General features: G+C 48.8%; 1 protein-coding gene and 1 long non-coding RNA gene across 5 annotated transcripts in view; one reads left to right on the top strand and one right to left on the bottom strand.

Annotated features, from left to right (window-relative positions):
• The window catches only part of MXRA7 (matrix remodeling associated 7), an 836,957-nt gene that overhangs the window by 562,478 nt on the left and 261,870 nt on the right, over window positions 1–12,609 (bottom strand). The gene's annotated exons all lie outside the window — the stretch shown is intronic.
• On the top strand, window positions 2,300–2,956 carry LOC127032289 (uncharacterized). 4 transcript variants are annotated; one of them, XR_007768746.1, is made up of 4 exons: window positions 2,300–2,394; window positions 2,448–2,500; window positions 2,554–2,765; window positions 2,817–2,956. It is a non-coding gene; the product is annotated as an uncharacterized LOC127032289 (long non-coding RNA). The 4 variants fall into 4 exon arrangements; XR_007768748.1 differs by lacking the exon at window positions 2,448–2,500 and adding an exon at window positions 2,501–2,553 and having other exon boundaries at window positions 2,300–2,447; window positions 2,607–2,765; XR_007768747.1 differs by lacking the exon at window positions 2,448–2,500.

Raw genomic sequence — 12,609 nt, 5'->3', positions numbered from 1 at the left:
CAGCATTGTGACTCTAAAGCGGTTTTTCTGCATTATCTTTCAAGAATGGATCCTCAGGTACTGAATACCTTACTAATGACTATTGCCAGCACATCTCGCCTTACTGTGGATCTAATCCTTAGGCTGCTAAATGTGCGTGTGACTGACATTGAGGAGTCGGACGATGGTACTGAATCGCATCAATATGCAGACAGTACAATGCTAGTGGCAATAACAGACGTGCTCTGCTCCGTGGACCGGCGCGTTTGGGCTCGGGAAACCAGCACTGAGTGGTGGGATCACATCGTCCTGCAATCATGGGATGACAAGCAGTGGCTGCAGAACTTTCGTATGAGGAAAGCCACTTTCATGGGACTTTGTGATGATCTCGCCCCCAACCTGCGGCGCATGAACACGAGATTTAGAGATGCCCTTTCTGTGGAGAAGCGGGTGGCTATTGCAATCTGGAAGCTGGCAACTCCAGACTGTTTCCGATCTGTGGCGAACCAGTTCGGAGTGGGAAAGTCCACCGTTGGAATGGTGCTGATGCAAGTTTGCAGGGCCATTAATCGAACACTGACAAGAAGAACCGTGACTCTTGGTAACGTGCAGGACATTTTAGATGGCTTTGCAGAAATGGGCTTCCCTAACTGTGGAGGGGCAGTAGATGGGACGCATATTCCTATTATCTCTCCACCCCACCTGGCATCGGAGTATATTAATCGCAAGGGGTACTTCTCTGTGGTTCTGCAAGCGCTTGTGGATCACCGTGGGCATTTCACTGACATTTACTCTGGATGGCCTGGAAAGGTGCACGATGCATGCATATTTAGGAACAGTGCCCTGTTCAGGAGGCTTAGGGCCGGGACCTTTTTCCCAGATCACAATATAACAGTAGGGGACGTGGAAATGCCCATCGTGATTCTGGGAGACCCCGCTTACCCATTAATGCCATGGCTCATGAAACCATATACTGGGAAGCTTGACAGGAGCAAGGAACGTTTCAACTACAGGTTGAGCCGCTGTAGAATGACTGTGGAGCGTGCTTTTGGCCGTTTGAAAGCTCGCTGGCGCAGTCTGTTCGGGAAGCTAGATTTGATGGAAAGCAGCATTACCGCAGTTATATCCGCGTGCTGCACCCTCCATAATATTTGTGAAGGGAAGGGTGAACGGTTCAGTGAGGAATGGACCTCCGAGGTTATACGTTTGGAGAATGAGTTTGCTCAGCCAGAGAGCAGGGCTAATAGGGAGGCCCAGGAAAGGGCTTCAAGGATTAGGGATGCTATAAGGGAGCAATTTGATGCTGAGAGCCAGCAGTAATGTTTGGTGCATGTGTTGTGCTTTGCTTTACCTTGCTGTGTATAATTAACCATTTCTATCACCAATAAAACATATGGAAAGAAATACAAACCAAAACCTTTTATTTGTCATACAGTAAAAAACAGGTAAGGGGGTATGGGTGGTTCACAGTACATTCAGAGGTTTTACTATTTCCTATTTTACTCAATTGTAACCGTCTGATGCAACTCACCATTACTTTGCTGCAGAATGATGGGGGTGGAGTGCACTGGGTAAGAATTAAACATATCTTGGTTACTAGGTGATGTTATAGGTGTTGGGGGCAGCTGATGATAATAAGGAACTGGGTGCTGCCTAAAGCTATTTTGAGGATACACAGGGGGACAAGGAACATTGCTTTTGGAAGCCTGTGGGTTATCACGGTATATATTTGCCTGCATGGCTACAAGAGACTCAAAAGACTTGGTTTGGCGAGACAGGAGTCTCATCATCTGCCTGGCTATTCTTTTGGCAGACAATTCCTGTCTCCTGCTTTCAGTCAGCCTCCATTCCTGTACACTTTTTCTCCACTCCTCAGTCTTCCTACTTTCCCTGTTGTAGTGGTTCAGAACGGTCTTGATCAGCTCCTCTTTTGATTTCCTAGGATTGCGCCTCAAATTCTGCAATCTATGTGAGGCCGGTGACACAGCCGCATTACTCGAGTTGTCTAGAAAAAATAGAGATAGAGACATGTAATACACAGGGGCATCATTGTTTATTATCAACTTTTGAAGGACATTGGAAACTGTAGGTAGCATCCCTCTCACATACCTCACATAACACTGTAGAGTTCAAGAAAGCTAAGACATGTCTAGCAATGGGGTGAGTACTTTTGCTTAAAATTCTCCTATGTTAGTGGGATGCCTTGGTTCCTGCTTGGAAGGGGGGATCGGTGAGGAAGAAGCACCCCGCAGGACACGGTTCCCGCTTGGAAGGGGGGGTGGGGGACGGACAGAGCACACCGCAGGGCAGGTTTCCCGCTTGGAAGGGGGGATCGGTGAGGAAGAAGCACCCCGCAGGACACGGTTCCCGCTTGGAAGGGGGGGTGGGGGACGGACAGAGCACACCGCAGGGCAGGTTTCCCGCTTGGAAGGGGGGGTGGGGGACGGACAGAGCACACCGCAGGGCAGGTTTCACGCTTGGAAGGGGGGGTGGGGGACGGACAGAGCACACCGCAGGGCAGGTTTCCCGCTTGGAAGGGGGGGTGGGGGACGGACAGAGCACACCGCAGGGCAGGTTTCACGCTTGGAAGGGGGGGTGGGGGACGGACAGAGCACACCGCAGGGCAGGTTTCCCGCTTGGAAGGGGGGGTGGGGGACGGACAGAGCACACCGCAGGGCAGGTTTCCCGCTTGGAAGGGGGGGTGGGGGACGGACAGAGCACCCCGCAGGACACGGTTCCCGCTTGGAAGGGGGGGTGGGGGACGGACAGAGCACACCGCAGGGCAGGTTTCCCGCTTGGAAGGGGGGGTGGGGGACGGACAGCACACCGCAGGGCAGGTTTCACGCTTGGAAGGGGGGGTGGGGGACGGACAGAGCACACCGCAGGGCAGGTTTCCCGCTTGGAAGGGGGGGTGGGGGACGGACAGAGCACACCGCAGGGCAGGTTTCCCGCTTGGAAGGGGGGGTGGGGGACGGACAGAGCATTGCAATCTACTTACCACGAGCACGATCCTCAGCTTCCTCATCAACGTCCGCTTCCAGCTGCTGTGACTGGCAAACAGGAAGGTGATTTTTTAAATTTCCCGGGGGATTTAAAGGAGGGGTCAGGTGAGCACAGGGCAGAGGAGTTTTCTTGATTACCAGAGAGGTATCCTCAGGTATGCTGGGATACCTGCTTATTCCACGGAGGTCAAGAAAAGCGCTGGTAAGTGTCTACATTGCATTACCAGCGCTGGATCACCAGCGCTGGATCCTCTACACCCGAGACAAAACGGGAGTACGGCCAGCGCTGCAAACAGGGAGTTGCAGCGCTGGTGATGCCCTGCAGATGTGTACACCTTCAAAGTTGCAGCGCTGTAACTCCCTCACCAGCGCTGCAACTTTCTGATGTAGACAAGCCCTGAGATATAGGCGGCTTGTGGCTATTAGCTCTGAGGAAGAAACACACACATCCATGGGATTTGATGGCAGTTCATCTCCTTTGAAATTGGAAAGCACCTGCACACACAGGGTGTGATTCATCTTGCACTGGTGCAGGGAAATGGAGAATGTAAAATGCTACCATTCAGATTCGCGCGGAGGTACATGATGACATGAAGTGCAGGGTAATGGAGAACAGACCTAGGAGGTGGCACAGGGTAGCACAACTTTGCACTCACATTGATTTGAAACCATAAGCACCCCTTTGAGGAAGTTACCATCAATGCTGGCCTTGCTGTTAAGCAGCAGTGTGTTCCAGTGAACAGGTTTCATGGTTACTGGGAAAGCCATGCCTTTAGACCCACTGTGCCCTCTTCAGTGCACCCCTCAGCTGACCGGCCGGCTTCCTGCACCTCACTCTGAGTGAAACCATGCATCCAACCATTCTTAGGCTGGATCTCCATGTCCCAGTCATGTTAGCCTGACAGACCCAACAGGGTTTGGCACCCAAGTGTTTCCTTTTAGGAGCCTGTGGCAGTATAAATTTGCAGTTACAAAACAGCATCTTCAAAACAAAGCACTGTTGATTCTTCCGCCCGAAGATACAGAGCACGCAGAGCAAAGAGTTAAACAACAGAGACCTACCCTACTTAATATTAGTCATTGTTTTATCGTTGAAGTTTGGAGCCCCAGTCCTGGACCAGTATCCCCTTGTGCAGGGTGCTGCACAAACACAGAACAAAAAGACAGTTCCTGCTAGAGTGACCAGACAGCAAGCGTGAAAAATCAGGATGGGAGTGGAAGGTAATAGGAGCCTATATGAGGGGAAAAAACCCAAAATTAGGACTATCCCTATAAAATCAGGACATCTGGTCACCCTAGTCCCTGCCCAAAGAGCTTACAGTCTAAGTGAAGCCTGTCTCCCTTAACCTGTGCCCAGGGGTGAAGGTAACTTAAAGGACTTACTGGTATGCCGGAGTCATGCGCGGGCATTGCCTCAACCGGAAGAGGTGTGGCCTTTCAAGATTTAAAAGCCCATGGCCTTTAAATCACTCCGGAGCCACCAGCTACAGAGGTGGCTGGGAGCCCTGGGGCTCAGGGGCGAATTAAAGGGCCTGGGACTCCAGCCGCTGTGGCACTCTGGGCCCTTTTAATCACTGCGGGAGCCCTGCTGCTGCTACCCCAGGGCGGCAGGGCTCGGGCTAGGGCTAGGGTAGCGGCGGCATGGTTCCAACTGCTGTGGGGAGCCCCGGGCCCTTTAAATCACCGCCGGAGCCCTGCTGCTGCTGGAGTAGCCCAGCCGCTGCAGGGAGCCCCAGGCCCTTTAAATCCCTGCTGGAGCCTGGCTCCTGGGGCTCCGGAAGCCAGGCTCGAGCGGGGATTTAAAGGGCCTCGTGCTCCTGCCACTGCGGGGAGCCCCAGGCCCTTTAAATTGCCTCTGGGATAGCGGCATCAGGGCTCAGGCAGCACTTTAAAGGGCCCGGGGCTCCCTGCAGCTGCTGGAGCCCTGGGCCCTTGAAATCACTGCTGGAGAAGCCGGCCCAGTCCGGCATGGCATATCAGAGCCGGTATGCATACCGGCCCATATTGGCTTACTTTCACCTCTGCTTATGCCTTAATCTTTCCTTGCAAGCATTTGTACATTCCCCTCAACCCAGGTAACCCTGATCTCTGTCTGGGAGAAGCAGATTGTCTAGCTTGCAGCATGTTCTTTCTGTCTCTTGCCTGCCCTTCAGCCCCCCGCTACCCTCTCCTTTCTAAGGCAAGCATCTTTACAGTTAAGGACTCTCTTTGATCTTAAGCTTAACCTTGGAAGAGTAAATTGTTCTTAGCTTGGATGGAGTTAAATAGGGAGGATTCCCCGAAACAGCTTTCCTTTCATTTCTTAAAGGACACTTATCTGAGTCATTGTTCTGCATTTCCTGCTTCATTCCTTTAACAACCCCTTTGATTTAACTCTGCATATTCAGACAGAATAGCACACAGGTAATCTTGGTAGCATGTGATTTTTATAAAAAAAATACTGTAAATACCTCCCTCTCTACACAGGGCATTGGCCTGAGAGCCAAGAGGTCTATGCTTTATACACCTCTACCCCGATATAACGCTGTCCTCGGGAGCCAAAAAATCTTACCGTGTTATAGGTGAAACTGCATTATATTGAACTTACTTTGATCCTCTGGAGCATGCAGCCCCGCCCTCCCCGGAGCGCTGCTTTACCACGGTATATCTGAATTCATGTTATATCGGGTCGTGTTTTATCGGGATAGAGGTGTACTACTAATTTATTGGGGTGACCTTAGCAAGTCACGTGATCACTCTGTGCCTTGGTTTCTCCAGATGTATAAAGGGATAGTGATACTTACCCTTCTTCGCAAAGCACTTTAAGATCCTTGGATGAGAAGTGCTAAATATTATTGTAGTGTCTCAAGGTCATTTCTGAACCTAGATTCCTGTCATATTCCTATACTGCAGTCGCAGCAAAGAATCCTGTGGCATCTTATAGACTAGCAGACGTTTTGGAGCATGAGCTTTCGTGGGTGCATGCATCTGACGAAGTGGGTATTCACCCAGGAAAGCTCATGCTCCAAAACGTCTGTTAGTCTATAAGATGCCACAGGATTCTTTGCTGCTTTTACAGATCCAGACTTACACGGCTACCCCTCTGATACTATACTGCAGTTGATAGCCAATCCTCAGGGCTGATCCAGCAATCCTTTCATAAAAACAAATATCAAAATCCCTGCAGCCTTCCACATAAGCATATAAGCTGGCCAGTTATTACTTCGCCATCCACAGATGATTAGTTTTTTTTTAAAAAATGATTATTTCCCCTCCAGGATGAAGTAGGGATGGCTCTAGGCCAGAATTTTAGAGGTGATTCTGTTAGCCTCCAGAGATGCCAATCTTGTCTAATCATTTTCCTCCCTGGAAGATTATATGGACACCTGCTGAGACACCCTGGTGTCAGATTCTTGACCTCACACACAGACACAGAGTTACTCTGCTGACTCATGCTAGCATCGAGTTCTTAGGTCCTGCACAGGGTCATCCTCCTGCTGATTCACCCTGGCAGCCAAGCTAAGTGGGTTAGCAAAAAGCAAAAAGTTTATAGAGGTTTCGATTCTCTTTCTGAGTTAGAGGGAATTAGGAATAAGAGATGTTATCAAGAGTAATCCTAGAAACAGCCAAGCTCTGGCAGAAAGTTTATGCCTGTTATTTAAGTTAACAATAAAAAAGAGAGGAGAGGTGTAAGTTTGGAAACTATTCATCGTATATGCTGTACTAGGAGCAGGCTGGGAATGCCTGCTTACAGGGTAGGGTTCTGATCTCAGAGATGCTATACAAGCAGTAATACTCAGATCTCAGTGATTCAGGATCCAAACTGGCAATCAGCATTACCCAAAAGAGCAAAAGTAGTGTGAATTCATTGTTTCACTTCCTGTTTATGTATCCATATAAAGCTCTCCTCAGTGCTCCCTGTGCTGACAAACTGTTCATTGCAATCAGACTGCCTCAAATGTTTGTGGTTATGTTGCCCACTCTGTCTGGTCAACAAGGAGGATAGGAGCCTGTCATAAACAGATAGCTAAGGGTTAATGTCTCTTTCACCTGAAGCACCTGACCAGAGGACCAATCAGGAAACCGGATTTTTTCAACTTTGGGTGGAGGGAATTGAGTGTTTTTTGTCTTTGTTTTCTGGCTGCCTGCTTTCTCTGAGCTTTGGAGAAGTAGTTCTACTTTCTAGTCTTCTGTTTCTAAGTGTAAGGACAAAGAGATCAGATAGTAAGTTATATGGTTTCTTTTCTTTGGTATTTGCATGAATATAAGTGCTGGAGTGCTTTGATTTGTATTCTTTTTGAATAAGGCTGTTTATTCAATATTCTTTTAAGCAATTGACCCTGTGTTGTATCATCTTAATACAGAGAGAACATTTGTACTTATTTTTCTTTCTTTTTATATAAAGCTTTCTTTTAAGACCTGTTGGAGTTTTTCTTTACTTCAGGGAAATTGAGTCTGTACTCACCAGGGAATTGGTGGGAGGAAGGAATCGGGGAGATCTGTGTGTTGAATTGCTAGCCTGATTTTTGCATTCCCTCTGGGGGGAATAGGAAAGTACTTTTTGTTTCCAGGATTGGGAACAGAGAGGGAGATTCACTCTGTTTGGGTTCACAGAGCTTGTGTCTGTGTATCTCTCCAGGAGCACCTGGAGGGGGGAAGGGAAAAAGGATTATTTCCCTTTGTTGTGAGACTCAAGGGATTTGGGTCTTGGGGTCCCCAGGGAAGGTTTTTCAGGGGGACCAGAGTGCCCCAAAACACTCTAATTTTTTGGGTGGTGGCAGCAGGTACCAGGTCCAGGCTGGTGGCTAAGCTTGGAGGTTTTCATGCTAACCCCCATATTTTGGACGCTAAGGTCCAAAACTGGGACTAAGGTTATTACAGAGCCACATACTGGTGCTCCTGGAAGAGCTAGGATTGAGTCTCCTGCACTGAAGCACTATTCTGTTTGGAGAACAGACGGTCATGAGTTCTATTCTGTGTTCTGCGCATGGGTGGTGAAGCAGCTGTGTGTATGCATGCAGCCACTGAATTGCAATATCCTGGTGTATCATGTTTAACGCTCTGTTTTGACAGTGACTCAGAAAGGTGGAGGAAAGGTGGTTCCAAAATGCAGTTAGGCTTTCAAAGAGTTCTGTTGTTTTATTTTGCTAAAGCTGTTGAAAGCAAGGGCAGCTCCAATTTGCCCAGAGCCATTCAGTTACAACTTAGGTCTTCTGGGTGGGTCCTTTAGAAAACTGCCTTTGACAGTAAAAGCATTTAGCTAGAGCACAGCATGTGCAGAAAAATAAAAACAAATTACAATGACATAAACATGTGAATCCATCATCGAGGGGGAGGGGATTGGTTTCAGAATCCATGTATTAGACTGTGACAGTAATCATATAATGGTCCTTTAAATGTCAATGGAGATGAGCATAGTTTAATAGCAACAAATAAGCTGCCAAGCCAAGAAGCGTGTAACAAAGCAGATGGATGGATAAATCTACCTATTATCTGCTCCCTGCATAAAAAAAAAAGAGAGAGAGAGAGGGAGAGAATTAAGGCTTATGTTTGATTGAACGTGTAAATCTCAGAGAGGTGATGTTTTCTCTTATTTCAAAAAACCTCTTTGTTTTCAGAACTGTTCCCTGCCATCAATCATGTGGGTGGAGGTGAGCTGTACAAATGAGATATGTAACATTTAAAGCTTGCTGCAGCCTTGACAGTGCTATGCTAATGAAAAATGAAGGCACCAGGGCATGGTTTAGACAATCAGTCAACACCAGGCTGCTGTAGAATCCATACAGATTCCTATCAACTGCACAGTAAGAAAGATAGAAGGGGTTGTGTGTGTGTATGAACAGGGCTGGCGCTTCCATTTAGGCAGCCTAGGCAATTGCCTAGGGCGCCAGGATTATTGGGGGGCGGCATTTTGCCAGGAGGGGGCGGCAGGCGGCTCCGGTGGACCTGCCACAGTCATGCCTGTGGAGGGTCCCCTGGTCCCACGGCTCCAGTGGAGCTGCCGCAGGCATTCCTGCAGACAGTCCACTGCTCCCGCGGCTCCGGTGGACCTCCTGCAGGCACGGCTGCGGCAGCTCCACCAGAGCCGCGGACCAGTGCGCGGGGTGGCGAAATGACCGTGCGCCTAGGGTGCTAAAAACACTAGCACCGGTCCTGTGTATGAGAGAGAGAGAGAGAGAGAAGGATGGCTGAAACAGGCAGGGTAGGTTACATTATTTGCTACATTTGTTGTACAATTTCCTTGGCTTTGCTGTTTGTCCATGCAGGACCTCGGCACATCTTTGAGATGAGTGACCCCAGGGATTTTGATCTAGGCAGAGTGGCAGGCTGCCTTCCACAGCCTAGTTCCACTGGGCCATGTGAGTTTCACTTTGTGGAGGTGTCATAAACAGATAGCTAAGGGTTAATGTTCTTTTACCTGTAAAGGGGTAACACCAGTAACCTGAAACACCTGACCAGAGGACCAGTCAGGAAACAAGACTTTTTCAAATCTGGGTGGAGGGAAGTTTGGGTGTGAGTTCTTTGTTCTTTGTCTTGGGTCTGACGCTCTTGGCTCTGAGAGTGATTTTTCTATCTCCAGGCTTTCTAATCTTCTGTTTCCAAGTTGTAAGTACAAGGGTAGTAAGACAATAGGTTTATATTGTTTTCTTTTGTATTTACATGTGTGTAGTTGCTGGAATGTGTTAAATTGTATTCTTTTTGGATAAGGCTGTTTATTCATTTTTTTCCTTTAAGCAATTGACCCTGTATATTGTCACCTTATTATAGAGACTATTTTTAATGTCCTTTTTCTTTCTTTTTATATAAAGCTTTCTTTTTAAGACCTGTTGGAGTTTTTCTTTAGTGGGGACTCCAGGGAATTGAGTCTGCAGCTCACCAGGGAATTGGTGGGAGGAAGAAGTCAAGGGGAAAATCTCTTTGTGTTAGATTTACTAAGCCTGACTTTGCATACCCTCTGGGAGAGGGGGAAGAGAGATTAGATCTCTCGTTACTTGTGTTTCCAGGACTGGAAGCAGGGAATCTCCTAGGGTCGTCCAGGGAGGGGAGTCTGGGAGGAAGTAACAAGGAAACAAGGGGAGGGGGTTATTTCCCTTTGTTGTAAGACTCAAGGCATCTGAGTCTTGGGGTCCCCCAGGGAAGGGTTTGGGGAGACAACAGTGAGCTAGGCACTGTGTAATTCCTAGCTGGTGGCAGCAATTACCAGGTCCAAGCTGGTAACTAAGCTTGGAGGTTTTCATGCTAACACCCATATTTTGGATGCTAAGGTCCAGATCTGGGAAGAAATGTTATGACAGGAGGACGTATGTGCTGCAATTCCTTGCAAAACTAGGCGGTGACCACTGCTCATTTGGCCATGGGCAGGCTGCCTTGATTGTCTTTTTGGAAGCAACACCAGCTGTGCTTTCTTCGTCTTCTTCCTGATTAGTGACATTGTCTGCCGATGTCAAAAGACACCATCAAAATGCAAATGGCTTTACATTATGTTTCTAGTGAAAAAGTCATGGAAGTCTTGTGGTCTGTTAGGCTTTGTCTACACTGGAACTTCATCAGCAAAACTTTTCAGGAGTGTTAAAAAAAAAACACACACACACACCCCCGAATGACAAAAGTTTTACCGACGAAAAGCACCGGTGTGAACAGCGCTTTGTCAGCAGGAGCACTCTCCTACCAACAATGCCGCTGCCTCTTGTTGGGGGTGGAAGTTTTTTTTTCATCAAGAGAGCTTTCTCCTGCTGACAAACAGCAGCTACGCCGTGCGCCTTTTAGTGGCTTGGCTGTAGTGGCACGGCCATGTCGCTAAAAGCTGCGTAGTGTAGACAGAGCTTTAGTCGCCTATGTCTTTCACTCACACTTGTTCCCTCTCTGGCTTAGTCTACAAGACTAGGAAATGTGTGGTTTTCAATTGATTTAGCTTAACTTGGCAAAAAACAAAATAAAAAGGCTATTAACACCCATGCACACACAGCTGTACTACACAACCATCTCAATGCTGTGAAACTGTCTATCCCTGTGTTGTTATATTAATTTATATGTAATATATGGGCTAAAGGTGTTAACATAACCCAGTCACTGTCCAACATTAGACAGTGTTAAATAAGGTCTGGGGTTTGGTATGCAGAGACTTTAGCCTGTTTAGTACGTAGCAAACACACCATTCAAACTCCTTTTAACTTTTTGTTAAAAATACAGAAAAGAAGGAAAAACAGTTAAAGCATTTGAAATGCAAAGTATTAAATACGGCTTTCAATTTAGTAACTTCCCTTATTCCCTTTCTCTTTAACTGGAGAGAGTTTTTAGAAAGAAACTCCCCTTTGTTTGACTCTCATGGTATCAAAGATGATGATAACTGTCCTCTTGGGGAATAGAAAGACATTAGTTGTGATGGGCTAGAGCAGTTGCTGTTGTTGTTTCCAATCCTGTTTCATTCCATGTGGTCTTTGGGATTCAGCTGATACTGGTAGCGGTGGTGATGTCGCCTGGGTCCCTCTCTCTGGCCTGGATGAGTTGCTTTAAATCTGCAGCTTGAGGTCTTCAAACCACGATTTGAGGACTTCAATAACTCAAACATAGGTTAGGAGTTTGTTACAGGAGTGGGTGCAGGGCCGGCTTTAGGAAGTGCGGGGCCCAATTCGAACACTTTCGGCGGGGCCCTGGCAGGGATGACTTAAAAAGAAAAAAGTGTAAAAAAAAGCCTTCCATTTCTTCCATGTATTATTTACTTTCCATAACTATATAAATAATAAAATTGTATATTATGTACATTGCACCATATATGCTGTTGATTGGTTATTAATGACTGCCGTTTCACATGTGTGGGTCCCCGCCACTCCCTGGGGGCATGCACATGTGTGGGTTCCCGCTGCTTCCTGCCCCCCTCATTGAAGCAAGTGTGCAGGTTACTGGCCTGGGAACTGCAGGGCAGCAGTGGACATGGGGCTGGTTCGAGGCAGGGCAGGGGCTGACTGGAGGTAGGGTCTGGCTGCAGGCAGGGCAAAGGGTGTGGGGCTGGCTGGAGACAGGGGAGTGTGGGGTGGGCTGGCTTCAGGCAGGGCCACAGGGGGGTGCAGCAGGGGTTGGCAGGGCTGGAGACAGGAGTATGGGACAGGCTGGCTTCACGCAGGGGGGTGCAGCAGGGGTTGGCTGGAGACAGGGCAGTGCAGGGCTGGTGCAGGCAGGGGTATGTGGCAGGGGTTGGCTGGAGACAGGGCACGGGGTTTGGTAGGGGCTGGCTGTGGGCAGGGAGTGCAGAGCTGGCTGCAGGCAGCAGGGGGCGGGGCTGGTGCGGGCAGGGCAGGGGGTGCAGCAGAGGCAGCTGGAGCCCCAGCCCTTTAAAAAGCCCCCAAGCCCCCCACTATCCTAGGGCTCCGGGGGCTATTTAAAGGACCCGGGACTCCCCTGCTTCTACCCTGCCCTGGACCTTTTAAATAGCCGTGGGAGCCCTGGGGAATGCAAGGGGGTGGTGGGGCTCCAGCGGCTATTTAAAGGACGGGGTGGCAGAGGCAACTGGAGCTCTGGCCCTTTAAATAGCCCCCAGAGCCCCCTGCTACCCCAGGGCTCTGGGGGCTATTTAAAGGGCCCGGAGCTCCAGCCGGGGGCATGGGGCTTGCCGTGCTCCAGCCGGAGCTCCAGCCAGGAGAGCGGGGCCGCA

The sequence above is a fragment of the Gopherus flavomarginatus genome, chromosome 12 (assembly GCF_025201925.1).
Source record: "Gopherus flavomarginatus isolate rGopFla2 chromosome 12, rGopFla2.mat.asm, whole genome shotgun sequence".
Classification (NCBI taxonomy): domain Eukaryota; kingdom Metazoa; phylum Chordata; order Testudines; family Testudinidae; genus Gopherus; species Gopherus flavomarginatus.
The sequence above is the reverse complement of the archived record's forward strand: the minus strand, read 5'-3'. Positions and strand labels throughout refer to the sequence as shown.